Source organism: Ambystoma mexicanum, chromosome 7p (genome assembly GCF_040938575.1).
Source record: "Ambystoma mexicanum isolate Mex_15411 chromosome 7p, UKY_AmexF1_1, whole genome shotgun sequence".
NCBI classification, from domain to species: Eukaryota; Metazoa; Chordata; class Amphibia; order Caudata; family Ambystomatidae; genus Ambystoma; species Ambystoma mexicanum.
In genome coordinates, this window is record NC_090939.1 from 732757711 (window position 1) to 732777614 (window position 19904).

The following is a 19904-nucleotide window of genomic DNA, read 5'->3' on the forward strand; positions in this document are numbered from 1 at the left end:
CTGGAACTGCACGTTTCACTTCGGGTCGGCGCCATATCTGCGGCATTCCGAACCCCGGCCCCTAAGGGGAAAAAGACATAAGCGTTAGAGCTTGCTGCAATAAGACAATGAACATTATTATTAAGCTTGAACTTTTGAACTTGCTACAGAACTCTTACAGCGCCTTACCTGAATAGTCAAGCTTATTTGAACTCCCATCAAACCTCAATCCAGTGAAGTAACTGGGTTTCAACGCGCCCCTGCATCAGAAGCAGGAAGGAGAACTCATCCTTCCAGACCCTAAGGTGAGACTTCACGGGGAATCGAGGAAGGGTATCGTGGAGGGTTGGAAGGGAGTGGGAGGCTTGAGCATTATTCCGTCAGTAGGTAATACTCCCTTTTCACGCAAAGGGGAATATTCCTGCGAGCCAGTGAGTCCATCTTCAGAGTCCTGCGCTTCACCATAGAAGAAGCATCAGCACTCGAAGCCAGACCTGCGCCTCCGTGGGAATCAGGTGAGCGTGACAGAACGCGAAGCCTACCCAAAATTTCCCACCCGGGCGCTATGGAGACTTCTGAGACAGATCAGCTGGCCCAGCTTTTGGGGGAATTACGGGCAGAAGTGCACTCAGCCCGCCAGGAGACTAACGCTCTCAAAAGAGAACTGATCCTATCCAAGGAAAGAACAGATGACCTGGCCAAAAGGTTATTGCAGGCCCAGGCAGGGCACACTCCTTTACTTAATTCCGGAGATACTTCCACATCAATGGGTTTGAATAACCCGGTGCAAATCAATCTACCTGGACACATGCCTTTGGCCCCGCCTGAACGTTTTGCGGGGGATCCCAAGAAATATGCCGTCTTTATGAACCAATGTCGTTTACACTTTCTATGCAGACCCGGGGCCTTCCCTAATGACCAGACCAAGGTAGCCTTTATACTATCTTACCTCAGTGGCAGTGCTGCCGATTGGTCTATTCCATTGGTAAATCAGGATGATCCCATTCTCCAGAATTTTCAGGGTTTCCAGGCCAGCATGGAAAGATTGTTTGCTCGACACTCTCAAGGACAGGCCATTGATAACGAACTGCTATCCTTACGACAAGGTAATCAGGATCTTCTGTCCTACGTTGCCACCTTTAATAGACTGGTTGTGGAAACTGGATGGCCAGAAAACAAAAGGATCACATTGTTTCATCGAGGCCTGCGTGGAGAGCTTAAGGATGTTCTAGCTCAAATAGTAGATCCACCCCAGGTCTGCGCAGACTGGTTCAACTTGATCACAGACTTCAAAATAGAAAAGCAGATCGGTTCAAGTACGAAACCCGAGTACCGATCAAAACCCACGCTAACTCCAAGAGTACCGACATATCCGAACCTATGCAAATCGGCGGTGTTAAAGGACCATTAACACAGAAGGAACGAGAGAGAAGGCGGCAAATGCAACTTTGCCTGTATTGCGGGACTTCCGGTCACTTTCTTCGAAATAGTCCGGTTAAACCACCTAAGAAGGTGGTTGCGATTGTTTGAGTATATTTTCAAAACGGCTGACAGCGATCTCCATTCTGACATTTGACTGATAAAGAATATGCAGTGTTGTCTGCAGGTAATAGCTTTACAGTCTTGGACTGCCACGGTAGTATAATGTAAATACTTTGCAATGCTTTTCACATATGCCATATATGGGGTGTTGCGGAAATCATACCAAACTGTCAAACAATGTAAGGGTGTCCTCCACCACCTACAAAGCTATCCAGTGCATTCCACCCCGGGCTTGCAGATCATTGTTCACCACCAGACTAACAGGGCGATCCCTGGGTAGTCACCTGGGACATGTATCGCTGACATACACACTGTGAAATGTTTTCAGGGTGTGTTTAGGGTTACGCAGAAATCCTTTTATCTGTAGAGTGTCCATTACATATCAAAGAATATGTTGCCTTGGGCGCTGATCTCAAAAACGCTACATGGTGGCAGAGAGTGCAAGGCTGTTAGTTTTCTTTCAAACTTTATGTCAGCGCATAGGTTCCCACTCCTCAAGAGGTTGAAATGGTCCGCGGATGTGTTGTCGGCTCTTAGATCAAAGGCCAGTAGCGTATAGTCAAGGGGGACAGTCTTTGCAATAGATTGCAACCGGTGCTTCAGGCATGTGCATCCCCGTGATAGACATCAGTCCCATGTACTCCTTGATTTTATGTTTGGATCTCCAAATTTAGGAGTGTATGCTTTTGCTAGGATCAAGACACACTCCTTATGCAGTGGTGCATAGTTCAAGTTACAGTGTTGGAATTCAAAGGGATTTTGATTGTATGTGCTGGTGACAGCAATTGTTTCAACAATCCAAATGATGATTTTTGGGAGCTGTCTCTTGAACAGGTTGTCTTGATTGGTACCCCCGGCTACCGGAAGGATTGTTGAAGATTTTAAGGGCTACCCACTCCATCAGACACTTTACATTGGATATTTGCAATGCCTCTGCATGCGCTAGTCTAATGGTCAGGGAGATGCTCACACGTTTAACAAATAAACTCACTGATGTGATGACTAGCATTTATTGTTCGACATCCCCGCTCATGAGGCACAATTCATCTGTGTTTATGGATAGTTTCACTTTAAGGTCGACGCTGTTGATCAACAGTTTATTTTGTAAGGAAAGGTCCATGTGTAAAAGTCCTACTAAATCGAATATTCGACTGGTCCTGGCATGGCAGGCTACAAGCCCTGTGTTTCCACCATCCAGAGCAGTGGCGTTGAACTGGCCTGCGTTGTTGCAGTAATAGAGACCGGCCAAGAGCTGACTATCCAGGGAATCAGGGCCATCATTTAATATGCTCTCTATATAGGCCCTGTAGGCGTACATATTATCACTCTGTGTTATCATTAGATTGCCCATTGTCACGTCCACCTGGTTGATCATGGTAGCTATGGGGTATGCGATTGGGCCACTCATGCAGCAGCCGCAATGTCGTTGCTGTTTGTTATTTTACAGGTTAGATGCAGCAACTTGTTCAAATCCAGAAACATGTTGGTCGATCACGATACAAAGAATTCTATGGGGCTAGTGGCGATAGTGCCACCAGAGGCGAGACATCCATGAAAAAACTGTTCTCGATGATAATCTGGGTCAGAGGTACGCTGAAGTGATCGAGCTCTGATTTCACACACTCCCTGGAGTATCCGTGGAAGAAAGCCATTGTCCTTTAAAAGATCTCACTACCCTTGTGTCTTTTGGGGATACCGTAGTTCTTCTTCTTACTCGGCTGTCTGCGTCGGGCCTTCAAGCTACTTTTCTTGGTTGGTTTTAGGGGGGCGTAGAGATGTGATGCAGACTTCTTCCTCTTAACACTCCTACGTGGTGTATACATGAAGCCTGATCTGTCCCGGTTCTCCTTTTTCTGTTTGGTGAGACGATTGGCAACTACCGTTGTCACACTCCCTGTGATGTCTTTTGCAATGTTAGTGGCCACCGTGTTCACAGGCTGTTTAGCTAATTTGAAGCACCAGTGTAGGAAGGGAATCAGCATCTGAAGAGACTTCTAAAGATACTGCTGAGCCCTGCTCCATACATTACGGGGCTCTGCTAAAATATAGCTGACCACCATAGCCGGCCTGGTTCTGGTAATATTCCATATAAGCTCTGGGGTCCACGTAGTTGCTCACCAAGGCCATTGTAGCACTGTTTTATTAGTCTTTTAGCCATAGCAGTCTGAAGTGCAGCCACAACCAGATTTACTCACATTTAAATGATACAAACTGTCTGTTATCTACATGTTGATGGTGTAAAAATGTTTTTTACACACGGGCGCAATCAGGTTTGCTGTATTGAACTATCACAATATCGCTGTTGTTTCCTCTCATTTCTATGGTTCTAAGTAATGGCTCTTATCTATCCCCCACACTTTGATACTCCACTATATCGCTGTAAAGCAGTAAGCTGTAAAACCCCATTTATATCAGCGCAGTTAATGTCCTGCGCTTCTTCTGCACTTCTAATGTGTAGCATGGTTCCCATTAAACTGCAGAAGAGCCACCTCTCCCCGCTCTTTTTATGACAAGACAGGTAAATATGGTAGTTGGGGCCAATACCCCTCCTTCCTGTCCACCATTGTAAACATTAGGAACATTATCTATTGGAGCAGCTAAGCTGCCCTTATTGTAAGGCAAATACCTTGGAAATAGGTAACACTGGACACACTTATTTAGGGTAACATAGGACATAAAAGTATGCTTACATTACGCACAACATTAACACAAAATATAGATTTCTGCTGTATCGGTTTGCAAAAGATAGTCATTGTATCAAAGATGGCTTTAGGCCTCAGAATCCCATGAAGGTTTAAGAGTGCTGAGCATACATAGAAAAATGGCTGTGTGCAACTCTAAAAGGGGGTTTCTGGGGAGAAGCCAAGGTTGTGAGAGCAGCTGAAAACAGGTGCAGATCAGTTGGCAGCAGTTAAATACAGAATATGTGATTTTCAATGGTGTGAGTCATAAAAACGAAAATGGCATAACTGGCCGGAAAAGTTACGGTGGAGAAATTAACCAATAGAAAACCAGACAGTCTGTTTATGTCTTGAGCAGTGTACTAATAAATCTGAAGATGTCATTTTTGGAAACTTATTTTTGTCCACCTTTAAGGTTGCAACATATAGCAATGAGTCAGTAAAATGGCAATTAGAACATGTTAAAATCCAAGGTTCAGATTAGCATAAAAATGATTGTGCAATACTCGGTTTTCTTTAAAAGTGTGTTTAAAATGGGCGGGCTTTGAGTATTTCCCAGGCTACCTGACCAACTCTGTGGCCTGTGCAATGATTCCCAGTTGACTGAGAATAAAACCTTTGCTGTTTGCACAACCCGTCTCTGAAGGGGCTTTTATTGAATTATGAGTGAACAGGGCCTCCTTAACATTACGCAATCTCCATGTTGTTAAAAACCCGACAGACACCTCTGGTCCCTGCAAAACATTCTGCTGGTACGTGTCTAGGTATAACATCATATCACCATACTCTGGTATAGACGATATGGCTATGTTGATGCTTCTGACAAGGCTGTGTATATCTGGGTAATACCCCACTTTGAATCAACCCGGTGAGAGTCGCAGGGGGTTTATTCATTTTATGGTAAATGTGGCTTCCCCACTACCTAAAGTATCCCACAAGCGGATTTACTGAACTTCTGTGAGCGCCACAGTCCATTGTCCTTCCAAATTTACAGGTTTGGCCAGCTTCACAGTAAAGTTGGATATTTTGTTCTCTTGGAATGTATCCACTGAAGTGTTATTGGGGAGCATAATGTATAAAGGTGTAGACTCCATGAACTTTCCTGCTATGCACCTGTGTACTGTAGGAACCCAGCATCCACCCAACTGTTGAATTTGTCAGGCCATCCCAACCATTCGACTAGATATTGCTATTTAGCTCCATAATCTTTACGCTCTAACTTTTTCTATTCTATAAATTTGTTGTTGGTCTTTCTTTACTGACTTTCTAGATCTCCTCCCAATAATAAAGACTTTGAACAGCCTCCTCTAAGTAATTGATTAGTCTGTACATATGAAAACCTTCCCGGACAGCCACTCCATCTATAATAAAGATCCTTTCACTGTAGTTCTGCTCATACCCATTTGTAAAGATGGCCTTGAGTTTTGAGATCCGCACATGATGTCCCTTTTTAAGGGGCGCGTCTTGCTCTTTTTTAAAAAGTCTTTTGCCATACTGTTTTTTCCAAACCTACAAAAATGGTGGAGTGTTACAGCATTGGGAGGATTTTTAATATATCTAAGATGCATGTTGTTATAAACATTTATAAAAGCAGGTAACACGTTTGCATATCTATGGGGTGTTTTTAGCTATGAAGAAACACCAGAGTCGTGTTTTAAAAGTGCATATAAAACCTTCTACAATAGAGGGTTTTACTTCAGAGTTTGTTATGAAGTGGTGCCGCCCATGCTGCTTTAGAAGACTCTGTTCTGGTTTATTGAAAAACTCATTACCAGTGTCTGGGCCTCATTACACGGTAGGCGGTAAAAATCGGAATTTTACGGCATGGCGCCTATAGCGTGTCCGCCCTCGCAAGAGGCCGCTAATAGCGTCCCATCACCAGTACGCGGACACGAGCATAGCGCCATGCCGTAAATGACCGTTCCGCCCTGCCGCTAAATACCCCAAAAAGCCCCTTACCGGCGCCCACAAAACCGGCGATTGCGCCTCCGCCCTCCCGCTACCCGTAAGTAGCAGACACCGCCATTACCCCACACCGTTAAAAAGCGGAACCGGAAATTACGTCGTCGCACAGGAACGGGTGAGAGCACAGCGGCCATCTTCAAAAACACAACCCATTGCCATCCACTGCATCCAGGACATATATCCAGGCAACACCGACCAGGAACCACACCGGGTAGCTCGAGGATGCCGAAGGCGCTTAAAAAAACTGCTGATCGCCAGCGCAAAGAAAAGTTCACCAATGAGGAACTAATGATGCTGACCACCACACTTGCTGCAAATGCAGGAGTGGTATTTGTGAACGATATGCGGCGGGAGGCCCTCCTGAAGAAGAAGGCCATCTGGGCCGAAGTTGCGCTAAAAGTCAGTGCGGTAGGCACCACCAACCGGAGTGTCAGGGAATGCCGCAAAAGGTGGGACGACCTCCGGGTGCGTGTGCGCAACATTCTATCTGTGAACCGAAACATGGCAATGGCCACAGGAGGTGGTGCAGAGTCCCCCTTGAAGATGAAGGAGTGGGAGGAGATATGTGCCTCCACAATAGGAGTCGAGTCGATAGAGGGGGTCGGCGATACGGAGCATGGCGTGGCCGTTTCATCGGATGGAGGTGAGTGTATGCACCCAAAAATGCGCAGTGAAGGGTGAGGGGTCCCACAATCATGTGTCCATATGAATGCCGTGGATCCAGCCACAAACAGACATGCATGCATCATCACATACCCACCAACACAGGGCCAATCATGCATGAGCCAGCCAACATCCCCATTCCATGCCTCCACAATGATGACCCCAAAATGCATCAAACTGCATGACGTATACATCTGCCATGATGCAGGTAGACCCATAGATGATGATTTACCCTTCTTATCACCCCTGCAGGATCACACACGGAAAATGAGGAGCCACGCACGTCAGCACCCACTCCCACACCCATGAAGAAAGCCAGGAGGGATGCCACCGGGGACCACGCATCAACCTCTAGGGGACCCAAGAGTAGTGACCGGGACAAAGGCAGCAGGAGCAGCAGTGCCACGCAGCCAGAGGCAATGCCTGCCGCTGTTGTGGTAACCACAGGAGTGTGTCTCCCATCAATTGAAGGCAGCATGGAGGGAGTGCACTCTGCTGCCACCAGCTCTACGGGTGAGGCAGCAGCCACTGGGCCACTTTCCGATGCGGAGGAAGCACCGGTGAATGAGGATCTGAGTCAGAGCCCCATCCCCACACGCCACTTACTCTCATCCCCAATGTTTTCACCAGGTCCGTTCAGCCAAGGCGGATCGCCCGCCCACACACATGATGTGTCATGGAGCCCCCTGGAACCTACGCCTGATGCCAGTGCTATTCATCCAGGCGCATCAGGCGCATCAGCCATTCCACCGGCAGACACCGTGGAACTTGACCTATCAGCCATCTACCAGAGGCAGACCGAAATGGCTGGTCTGGTAGGTCAACATGTGGTTGAGACAGGGCACCTGAGGGAGGACATTGGTGCATTCGCACGCCAGACGAGGGAGGCCATGGAGGCATGCACCAATCGCATATGCAATGAGATGGGGCAACTCAGGCAGGCCATGATCCGCATTGCGGATGCGATTGAGCGCAGATGTCCACTCCCTACCCAGGAGGAAACAGGCCCAGCCTCCTCTGGGAGTTCACGGCAGACAAGCCCCCTACGCCGCTCTATGCGCAACCTCAGGCGCACAACATCTCAAACACCCGAAGAAGGAGCGGACAAATAGGGCCAACAAGGAATATCGGCCACATTTGGGGAAGGACATGTTCACGCCTTGGGACTCACGTGGGAGTGTTGTGGGGGGAGGGGGGGAGGGTGTGTTCGGGGGTGTTGTGGGGGGAGGGGGGGAGGGTGTGTTCGGGGGGGAGGGTGTGTTCGGGGGTGTTGTGGGGGGAGGGGGGGAGGGTGTTTGCACAGTTGGGGTTATGCACTTTCTGTACACGTTATGTTCAAAATACACTCTTCTGCAGTTGAAAAACAGGCATGGTCTCCATCATTGTGTATGTGTGAATTTCTTTGGGAGAGGGCCCTTTGTGGGCCTCCAGACGGCCACAAGGGCAACAATGCACGTCTCTCCATGCATGATATTCCACCTTTGTTCCTGATGCTGTTCCTGATTCCGATGCTGACGCGGATCCTGTCCCGCCATGCCATCGCCTCTTGCATGTCCGGGCTGGCCATTTCGACAATACTCATCCGCATCCACATCATGCTCATCTGGTGTTTGCATGGTGCCATGGGCACATTCTATCAGATGCACATTTAGTTGTGCCTTACACATACCATGGTCATCTTCGCCTTCATTCCAGTTGGCTGCCCTTGTGGTGTTTCTGGGTGCCCCGGTGGTGCTTGCTGCGCAAGTCTCGGCCTCCTCCTCCTACTCCTACTCCTACGTCTCTTCGGTGCTGCCTGTTGTTGTTGGTGCTGCACTGCAGTCATGTACGCAGGCCCATGTCATGCTGCTGGTGTTGGGACCATCTTGCTGTGGGAAGGGGTGTGGTGTGCTCTTTAGTGCTGGCTGTCTCCATTGACTCCACCTGTGCTGGTTGTGTCCACCTGGGGCAGATGGGAACACTGCTCAGGACTCTTAACGTGTGGTTTTCGATGCTGTTATTAGCGCCATGCCGGTACATGCTTTTTGGGTCTTTGGGATGCCGGTATTGCCGTGTACGCATGGGTTGTGATTGCGTGCTATTAGCGCCATGGCGCTATTTACGGTGTGGGGTTCGCGCGCAAGCGGCCACGCTGCTATTGGTGGCGCCGTACTTTACGGGTCCGCTAATAGCGGTGGGTCCGGGTCGTGATCGGCTTGGGAAAATACAGTTACCGGTATTCCGTTACCGGTAACGGTATTCCCTTAACGCCTACCGTGTAATGAGGCCCTCTGTCTGTAGTTTTTAGCGGGTACTCATCTGCTGTTAAATATGCTTTGAAAAGCCATCTCTACACTACTCCCAGTCTTATTTTTTAAAGCCTCAACATAGGCCTATTTTGATAGGATATCGATGATGGCTACAATATAATGGAAACCATTGTTGACTCCTCAGGACTGGCACAAATCCATAATGTCTGCCTGATCGATATCAGATACCATGGGTCATTTGGATTTAAAATGTTTTCAGGATGACTTGTGCAGCGCATAGGCATCCTGCTCCGAAAGCCACATCTTAACAGCGCTTCTTGACAGATTCTCACCATCGGTTCTCACCTTATGATAAAGGCTTTCAGCCCCTCCATAACTACCAACATCCCTATCATCATAATTTTCTACAGCATTATGCGGGACATATTCACCCCATGACTGCTGAACATAAAGACACAACTAGGCTTTAAAAACAACAGATTTTTATTTACATTTAAACCATTCATTTTTATTCACATTTTTTGTTGAATCGAATTCTGGGGTACCAGTGGTCCAGTGGTGAATATGGGTTTCTAAACCATCAATCAGCCCCACACCTCACATACACCAGAATGGATCCGAACAGATTGGAATAAACAAGCGTACAATTTGGTTAGTTGTAACACAGCGAAAATACAATTATAATAATAAAAGGAGTGTCCAGTCAAGGTTGTATACAAATATCTACTTTATTATTGTCGCAAAAGACAGTCTAACAACATTGCGAAATACAACTGACCCTGTAAATAAATGCAGAGGACAGACAGCTTCAAAGTGGGAAATGGGATGCACTCTGGAAACTGACGGGGGTAGTCGGTATGGTTAATAACCACAACTGTTTGTTAAGGATTCTTGGCTTTAGCACAAAGGTGGAAAATGGTCTTAAAATATCTCTAGTGGCCTTCTGGGTAGGACCAGGGGGACAGAACCACAATGTACCTTGTGCTGTTGGTGTGTTTGGTGCTCAACAGGGTTCAGTTGGCTTCAGGGTGCTTTGCAGGCTACTGTGACAGAGTTTGAGGTGGGAGTCAGCTGCGGGTGTTAGGCGGCAAGACGGTTTAGCGAGTGAAGCTATTGTAACCACTATATGCTGGCCTACACAGTGGCTCGGGTCAGGAATCGTTGTCTCTGGGCTGACCTGCAGTTTTTGAATCACTGGTCAAGGCATCTCAGATGTGTTTAAGTGACTGCGGCTTGACAGCGGCCAGCGTTGCAGTTGTTGCGGATCAAGGAACTTGACTGGTTTGATAATGTCCTTTAAGGCGGACGGCAGTGGATGCTCTTTGAGGCACATCTCTCAGCTTCTTCAATGGGGTTGTGTTGTCGTTTAAGGCAAATACCCCACAGATGTGGAGTGTCTTGCAGGCAGTTGCCTTGTTATTGGTTTTATGTTCAGAGACCTTCTGGCACTCCCTACCCAGGAGGCTTGCTGCAGAGCCTAGCAGACATGCTGCAAAGCATCCCCTGTTGGCATGATAATCACTACCACCAGCTACAGGGCCTAATAAAACAGCAAGGCGTTTCCATGGAATCTTTGTCATTTAATCAGGCTGGCCAAGGGGGGGGAAGGTTGGTCCTCCCACTTACTTGCGATTACATTGCACCCTCCTTGGCTGTCACATTCCATCTAAATATGTCAGTGACTTTAGGTGTGTCCAGTCCAGAGTACACAGGTCTATGCATTTGTTGGGGTGTGAGCATAGCAAAATATGTGTGGCTTAGCCCCACACATTTTTCTGAGGTTGGTCTATCATCATTTAATGTATTTTAAAATGTCAAAAAAGGCCAGGCGAGCCAGCATGGGCGAATCCGTCTCAAATTGTATTCACATTAAATAACTTGGGTTATCAGATGCTGTAGTGATCCTTTGGGCTACAAATTCTGCAGTATCAGCAATTACTTCATACACCCACTGGCATTTACTGCGTTGATAAGCAAACATGCATAATAGTAAGACGGCTGACAGAAATTCATAAAGTTCCTTATCAAACAGCCAGTGTCCTTTAGCGCATCAGAAACGCTGTTGCATGTTGTACAACTCCAGCTTCAACAAAGGTCCCACAAGCGGTCTTAAATTGTTCAAACCACCTTTGTGGTGCTTTTGCCAGTAGTTGTCCATTAGTGGATGGTTGCTGTTGGAACACATGTTCGCAATACATAAAAGATTTTTACATTCACATCTGTATTCCTGTGGCGTTCTTTCCAGATAACACAACACCCTTGGAGATATAGGGCCTCATCATGAATTGGGCGGTAAATTGGCAATTTTGCCACAGATTTCCCCCCAGGTCTGAGCTGGGGGGAAATCCGCCAAGGCCATGATCTGACAAACCCTTAAATGCAGCGGTAATAGCGCTACCGCCGCATTTAAGGGTTACCACCAGACTCGCGATGAGGCCCATAGTGCCTAGATCCCCTTTAAGTAAACCCAACAATAATTGCTGTACACATTTTATGGTATTTTATTTTTCATTTATAACATGCTTAATACCAGCAAGTGGTTTCTATGCTCGGGATCGGGATTTGAACCTGTGCTGCACTGCGTTGTCTTGCTTCCAAGACAAACACATTGCCCCTGAGCTAACCTTCCTCCCCAACATCCAATGGCGGGTTTCACATTAAATGGATCACTTTCCACAGGTGTTAATTTTTTATTTCCTGCAAATATGCGCAAATGCATGTAAATTATCCACATTCTCAATCTTCATAGGTCAGTTTACGCGGCACCATGCGCGTTGCTCTGCCCTACTGTCTTAGATATACTTAATCTCCCCACTTGCAAACCATTTTTTTCTATGATACTTCTAAGACACATCAGACACCTGTGTCTAAACTGCTTCATTTTCAAGAGGGGTTTATCTGCCAATTGTATATCCCACAATGTTTTAGACACACATCGTTCACTCCCTTTCTCAACACTTAGCCGAGTTAACGACTGTTTTAGGCGCATATTTTCTACAAGACGTTTTGGGCGCAACATGTGACATTTTTTGCAAAGCAAATTCTCAGAATAAGATATTTCCAACACTCATAAGCATCCTGTTGGGGATTATCAATTGTATGCCCGCAGCACCATCTGTAAATGTGCTGTTTTAAGCATGTTTTCACCTCTATCGCTGTGGATCCTTGAATGGCTAGGATTTCAATCCAGGTCACAGACGATGCATCATCTTTAACCCTATTGGTGTCTACTTGCAAAATTTGATTTGAACAGCAAACATAATAAATAATGATAGTCTCTGTTTGTATTAATAGAGCTTGGCTCTCCTCCCCGCATTACATTTTATCAGTTAGAGTCTGTAGACATAAACAGAAACGCATGGTGTTAACACTGGGCTAGTTGCCACAACCCTAAAAAATAAAAATGCTTGCTTTAAAAATGTACCCACTGGCAGGCACACCATGTGATATCCAGTCCACATGGGCCCCCGTTTTTCACAAAGCCCCAGATGTTCGGTGTCACTCTCTGTCATCTTAGCTGCATCATTCTGCAAGACCATGGACTTGTATCTGCTGTCTTCAGATGCCACTTCGCCTCTACATGTTTGGCCAAGTTCTACAGCCAGGGGTTGTGCCAGAAACACATTGTCACCCCATGTAGCCATTTCCAAATTAGCCATGAGTACAGCTGTTTCCTCTTTAATGTTTCGAATGAAATCTCCACCAGACCGCCCCGTAATAGCGGCAATGATTGGCAGTGCATTGCTGACAGAAGATGTAGCCATGTTCTCACTGAGCCCCCCATGTTCTCACTGAGCCCCCCGACTTTGTGGTCCGCCATCAATTCCTAGGAGTCCTCCATCAAGAAGAAGGCAGATACATGTATCCATCATTGCGTCGGCCCTTCCCCTGTTTTGACGTAACAGACATGAACAGTGCACCTCGCTTATAGCATCTACCCCCTCACCACCATTGTATCACTGGATAGAGAGACAATACTCTCTGAGGCAGCCCTACAGACCCTACACAGATGACATCACTGAGGCTATAAACCTGTAGACGATGGAGAAATTGAATGAGCTGTCATCATGAAAGAAACAAATGATGTCCTGGCGGAGGCCAACAGATGTAGGTGCATTACATATGAAGCACATACACATCCAACACGAAGATGCACAAACAATAGGTCAAATCGCATTTAGACTTGAAGAACATTCTTAGATCCACTAGGTTAGAACGCACATACTCTCTTTTATATTCTGAAATTGAAGGTGCACGAGAATGCCCAAAAAGCTTGCTTAATGCAGAATGCAAATAGACTGAGTGGCCATGTAAACCAAGATGGAGGACGCAGCCACACTAAGTGAATGGGTGGAATAGACAGGCCTTGAGACTGCAGAGAGACCCTATCTTTCTGAGGCATCAGAAAAGGCAAGCCCAATCCGCTTAGACAGCAAGTGCACATTATATCAACATTATCAGGGAAAGACAGGTTTGGACCAGTATTCGAAAAGCACAGATGATAAACAGCTCACAAACGATGAACATAGTTTTCTCAGGAGAAGCAAAGAAACAAATGTTGCTAAAAGGTCAGATACCCACCGACTCAGACCTGACATTGAGAGGAAAGTAACTCAAACAAGTCTTTAGAGGCCGAGAAGGTAATGACACTGATAGTAAAAAGTGCTAAAATTCTCATAAATTACTGAGTAGAATAAATGTGGTCCTCACACACGTGACTTGCAGCTGTGAGAGAATGCCTATTCATTAGGGGTAGACAGAGACCTTTGTTCCCATTCATCTCTTTGGGATGAAAGATACAATAAAGTATGAAGTTGAAATCTAAATGTCCTGGCATACGGCCTGGGGAATCAGAGAATTGTAACGTTATTGGGACATGCAGCATCTTGAGGCCGTTCCCATCACCTTCAATTGTTGCTGATGTGCTGTTAACTGTCCAGGATGCCAAAGCTGAGAAAGTCATTCCAGACCAACGCCATTCACCTTTATCGCTCACCTCAACAGTGTTGCAGCCACCAGTCATAAAGCACCCCGAAGACATATATCCCCATGTATCTTTTTGTGGGCCCAGGCAGGGCTATTAGATATGGCCGGACCAATTAGACTACTAACCCCATATAGAATGTATACTTAGCCAAACTACTCACCCAATTCCATCCCACCTTAGGTTTGTGTGATGTATCTTTTACTTGTGGTGTCATATTTGCTTAAAACCCAGTGGCAAGCCTGTACCAAGCTGAGAGAGAATTGGAAATCGGTGTGATATCCATTGCTGTCCCTGTTTTGTCTGGATTTATGGAATAAAACAGTACTTTGCCACATTATTGGACTCTTCTGTTTTTTGGGTGTGGGATATCCCTTCCCCCTGGCTCATCTACTTCGTGCCCATAGGGGGTTTCCTCGCCATCACGACAATCGCCTCAAGACCCATAAAACAATAAGATGTATAACTATCATTGGAATCACCGGAACATATGGGGGCTGTTTTCCCCTCGTCATAACTGTAACTGTAAATAATTGTAGTTTCCTGGATACCTTGCAGAATAGCTCATGGGATGTTGGATGAGTGCACGTTTTTCTGATGCCTACAGTAACAGCTATATATCCATGTTATAAGCCTCACCCCCAGCGGCATCAAAGCCTTAGAACCGCCCCTAGACATATTCCTATTTATACCCCCTAACTTCTTATCTATTTTATACCAAATGTATATAAAATTTATATAACATGTATATGAAACATTCTTGGGGGTCTTAGCAAATGTATATTACATTTATATAAAATTTTGGGGGGGTCAATAAAATGTCTAGAGGCTCAGGGGGCGTGGGAAGGAGTGGGTCACCCATCAACTGAAATGCTTGATGAAAGGTATCCTACCCTACTACTGTTGCCCCGTCTCCTGCAGTTTGTCGTTCATAGGTTTCCTCTGTCACTTGCAGTCTGCCATGCATAGGTTGCCTCCCTCATCTGCAGTCTGCCATGCGTAGGTTGCCCCCGTCACTGGCAGTCTGCCATGCATAGGTTGCCTCTGTCACCTACAGATTAACATGCATAGTTTGCCTCTGTCATCTGCAATCTGCCATGCATAGGTTGCCTCTGTCACTGGCAGTCTGCCATGCATAGGTAGCTCTGTCCCCTGCAGTATACCATGCATAGGCTGCCTCTGTCACCTGCAGTCTGTAATGCATGGGCTGCCTTTGTCACTTGCAGTTTGCCATGCATATGTTGCCTCTGTCCCCTGACGTTTATCATACACAGGTTGCAGCAATCACCTGCAGTCTGTTATGCATAGGTTACCTCGATCACCTGCAGTCTATAATGCATAGGTTGTCTCTGCCATCTAAAGTCTGTCATACACAAGTTGCCTCTGTCACATTCAGTCTGCCATGCAAACGTTGCCTTTGTCATCTGCAGTCTGTCATGCTAATGTTGCCTCCATCTACTGCAGTCTGTCATGGATAGGTTGCCTCTGTCACCTGCTGTCTGTCATGCATAGTGTGCCCCTGTCACCTGCAGTCTGCCATGCATAGGTTGCCTCTGTCACTTGCACTCTGCCATGCATAAGTTGCCTCTGCCACCTGCAATATGTCATCCATAGATTGCCTCTGTTCCCTGCAGTCTGTCATTGAAGCGTTGCCTCTGTCACCTCCAGGTTGCCATGCATAGAGTGCATCTGTCACCTGCAGTATGTCATGCATAGATTGCCTCTGTCCCCTGCAGTCTGGCATGCATAGGTTGCCTCTGTCCATGCTGTCTGTCATGCATAGTGTGCCCCTGTCACCTGCAGTCTGCCATGCATAGGTTGCCTCTGCCACCTGCAATCTGCCATTCATAGATTGCCTCTGTCACCTGCAGTCTGTCATGGAAGTGTTGCCTCTGTCACCTCCAGGTGCCATGCATAGAGTGCATCTGTCACCTTCAGTATGTCATGCATAGATTGCCTCTGTCCCCTGCAGTCTGTCATACAAACATTGTCTCTGTGACCTGCAGTCTGTCATGCATAGAATTAATCTATCCCCTCCAGTCTGTCATGCATAGATTGCCTCTGTCACCTGCTGTCTGTCATTCCCAGTTTGCCCCATCACCTGCAGCCTGTCATGCATAGATTGTCTCTGTCACCTGCAGTTTGTCGTGCATAGATTGCCTCTGTCTCTTGCAGTCTATCATGCAAACATTGCCTCTGTCACCTGCAGTCTGTCATGCATAGATTGCCTCTGTATGCTGCAGTCTTTCATGCATAGGTTGCCTCTGTCCCCTGCAGTCTGTCATGCATAGGTTTCATCTGTCGCCTGCAGTCTGTCATGTGCATGTTGCCCCATCACCTGCAGTCTGTCATGCATAGGTCACCTCTGTCCCCTGCGGGATCCAATGCATAGGTTGCCTCCATCATCCGCAGTCTGTTATTCAAAGGTTTCCTCTGTCACCTGTGATCTGTTATTTTTTATTTGTTTCTGTCGCCTGTTGTCTGTCATGCATAGGTTGCCTCCGTCCCTTTCAGTCTGCCATGGATAGATTGCATCCATCCCTTGCAGTCTGTCATGCATAGTTTGCCCCATCACCTGCAGTCTGCCATGCATTGATTGCCTCTGTAATCTGCAGTCTGTCATGCATAGGTTGCCCTGTCATCTGCAGTCTGCCATGTATGGGTTGTCTCCGTCTCTTGTAGTCTGTCATGCATAGGTGGCCTCTGTCACCTGCAGCCTGTCATGTATAGTTGCCTTTATATCTTGCAGTCTATCATGCAAACGTTGCCTCAGTCAACAGCAGTGTGCCATGCATAGGTTGCCTTTGTCAACTGCAATATAACATGCATAGTTTGCTTCCATCACTTCCAGACTGCCATGCATAGGTTGCCTCTACACACCTGCAGTCTGTAATGGATATATTGTCTCTATCCACTGCAGTCTGTCATGCATAGGTTTCATCTGTCACCTGTAGTCTGTAATGTGCATGTTGCCCCATCACCTGCAGTCTGTCATGCTTAGGTCACCTTTCTCCCCTGTGATCTCCAATGCATAGGTTGCCTCCGTCACCTGAAATCTTTCATGCAATGGTTGCCTCCATCATCTGCAGTCTGTCATGCAAAGGTTGCCTCTGTTACCTGTGGTCTGTAATTTTTAGTTTGTCTCTGTCGCCTGTTGTCTGTTATGCATAGGTTGCCTCTGTCCTTTTTAGTCTGCCATGGATAGATTGCCACCATCCCCTGCAGTCTGTCATGCATAGTTTTCCCCATCACCAGCAGTCTGCCATGCATTGATTGCTTCCGTCACTTGCAGTGTGCCACGCATAGGTTGCCTCTGTCACATTCAATCTATAGGTTGCCTCTGTCACATGCAATCTGACATGCATAGGTTGCCAATGTCACCTGCAGTCTGCCAATTATTGGTTGCCTCTGTCACTTGCAGTCTGCCATGCATAAGTTGTTTCTGTCACCTGCAGTCTGGCATGCATAGATTGCCTCTGTCCCCTTCAGTCTGTCATGCATAGGTTGCCTCAGCCACCAGCAGTCTTTCATGCATAGGTCGCCTCTGTCACCTTCAGTCTACCATACATAGATTGCCTCTGTCACTTGCAGTCTGCCATGCATAGGTCACCTCCTCACCTGCAGTCTGCCATGTATACATTGCCTCTGTCACCTGCAGTCTGGCATGCATAGATTGCCTCTGTCCCCTTCAATCTGTCATGCATAGGTTGCCTCTGTCACGTGCAGTCTTTCATGCATAGGTTGCCTCTGTCACCTTCAGTCTACCATACATAGATTGCCTCCGTTACTTGCAGTGTACCATGCATAGATTGCCCCTGTCATCTGCAGTCTGCCATGTATAGGTTGTCTCTGTCTCTTGCAGTCTGTCATGCATAGATTGCCTCTGTCCCCTGCAGTCTGTCATGCATAGGTTGCCTCAGTCACCAGCAGTGTGCCATGCATAGGTTGCCTTTGTCAACTGCAATATAACATGCATAGTATGCTTCCATCACTTCCAGGCTGCCATGCATAGGTTGCCTCTATCACCTGCAGACTGTAATGGATATATTGTCTCTATCCACTGCAGTTTGTCATGCATAGGTTTCATCTGTCACCTGTAGTCTGTAATGTGCATGTTGCCCCATCACCTGCAGTCTGTCATGCTTAGGTCACCTTTCTCCCCTGTGATCTCCAATCCATAGGTTGCCTCCGTCACCTGCAATCTTTCATGCAATGGTTGCCTCCATCACCTGCAGTCTCTCATGCAAAGGTTGCCTCTGCTACCTGTGGTCTGTAATTTTTAGTTTGCCTCTGTCGCCTGTTGTCTGTCATGCATAGGTTGCCTCTGTCCCTTTCAGTCTGCCATGGATAGATTGCCTCCATCCCCTGCAGTCTGTCATGCATAGTTTGCCCCATCACCAGCAGTCTGCCATGCATTGATTGCTTCCGTCACTTGCAGTGTGCCATGCATAGGTTGCCTCTGTCACATTCAATCTATAGGTTGCCTCTGTCACATGCAATCTGACATGCATAGGTTGCCAATGTCACCTGCAGTCTGCCAATTATTGGTTGCCTCTGTCACTTGTAGTCTGCCATGCATAAATTGCCTCTGTCACCTGCAGTCTGGCATGCATAGATTGCCTCTGTCCCCTTCAATCTGTCATGCATAGGTTGCCTCAGCCACCAGCAGTCTTTCATGCATAGGTTGCCTCTGTCACCTTCAGTCTACCATACATAGATTGCCCCCGTTACTTGCAGTCTGCCATGCATACGTTGCCTCTGTCAGCGGCAGCCTATCATGCATAGGTCGTCTCCGCCATCTGCACTCTGTTACTCAAGGGTCTCCTTTTGCAACCCTCCCATGTACTCACTAAAGAAAAGATGCTTGTCTAAAATGTAACTTCAGTGAAAAACGATTGATCAAACAGAAGTTGCTCGGTGTAATAAGTTACAAGCTTCACAATCCCTAAGAATTAACTCCAAGCAAATATTGACACCTGTTAAAAATGTTCATGCTATCCGACCAATTTTTCTTCTATTTTGTGTACAATTATAGCAGGCAGTTTCCTCTAAATGTCCATACATTGGTTCTCGTATGATCACTTAACCCAAATCCAGCTGACCACCTTCTAGGGCAGAAATTAATTGTTACCTGCCTGGCTTCGGAAATGTGTGCTGGTTCATGGGCTTTTGTGTTTTACTTACGGCCTCCAACTGGAAAGATGCCTGACCCCCAGAGGTGAAAGGTGAGCGGTTTATCTACTACACAACACAGAGCTCCTGATCCTCAGCAGTTAACGCTGACCCAGAGTTGAACTTCTTATCAGTCTCTTTCATACACAAGTGTCTGGAGAGTTAACGGGGTGTAAAGGGCTTATCCAGGGTCAAAGGTCCCTCGCTCCTCTTCGTGGTGGTAGTAGACCTCCCTGAGCATACCTAACACGTCTGGATAGGCAGATAGATGGCGCTCACCTGGTTGTTGGCACCGATGCATGCAGTTGGACTGACAGAGTTACTTCGTGCGCTGGTTTAGCATCACATTTGAGGTTGGGTTTTCCAATCCCTCAGACCGGTCAAACAAGCGTTAAAACAGTGGGCGCGCAGGGGCACGCTCGTTTTAACATCTGCTTTACGACTCTGGTGGATTTTCTTGGTTTTGGCAGCTGGAGTGAGAGCCTGGAATTGGATTAGTGAGTCCATCTAGGATTCCTACACAGTGGTGGACAGTGGCGTAACACCAAATGTGGGGGCCCCCCTGCGAGCCATGCTGAGGGGGCCCCCAACCCAATTCAGGTCGCGCTACACTCTGAGCAGGCCTAGATTATCACGCTTGCACAATACGGATGAACGTGCTGCTGAAGG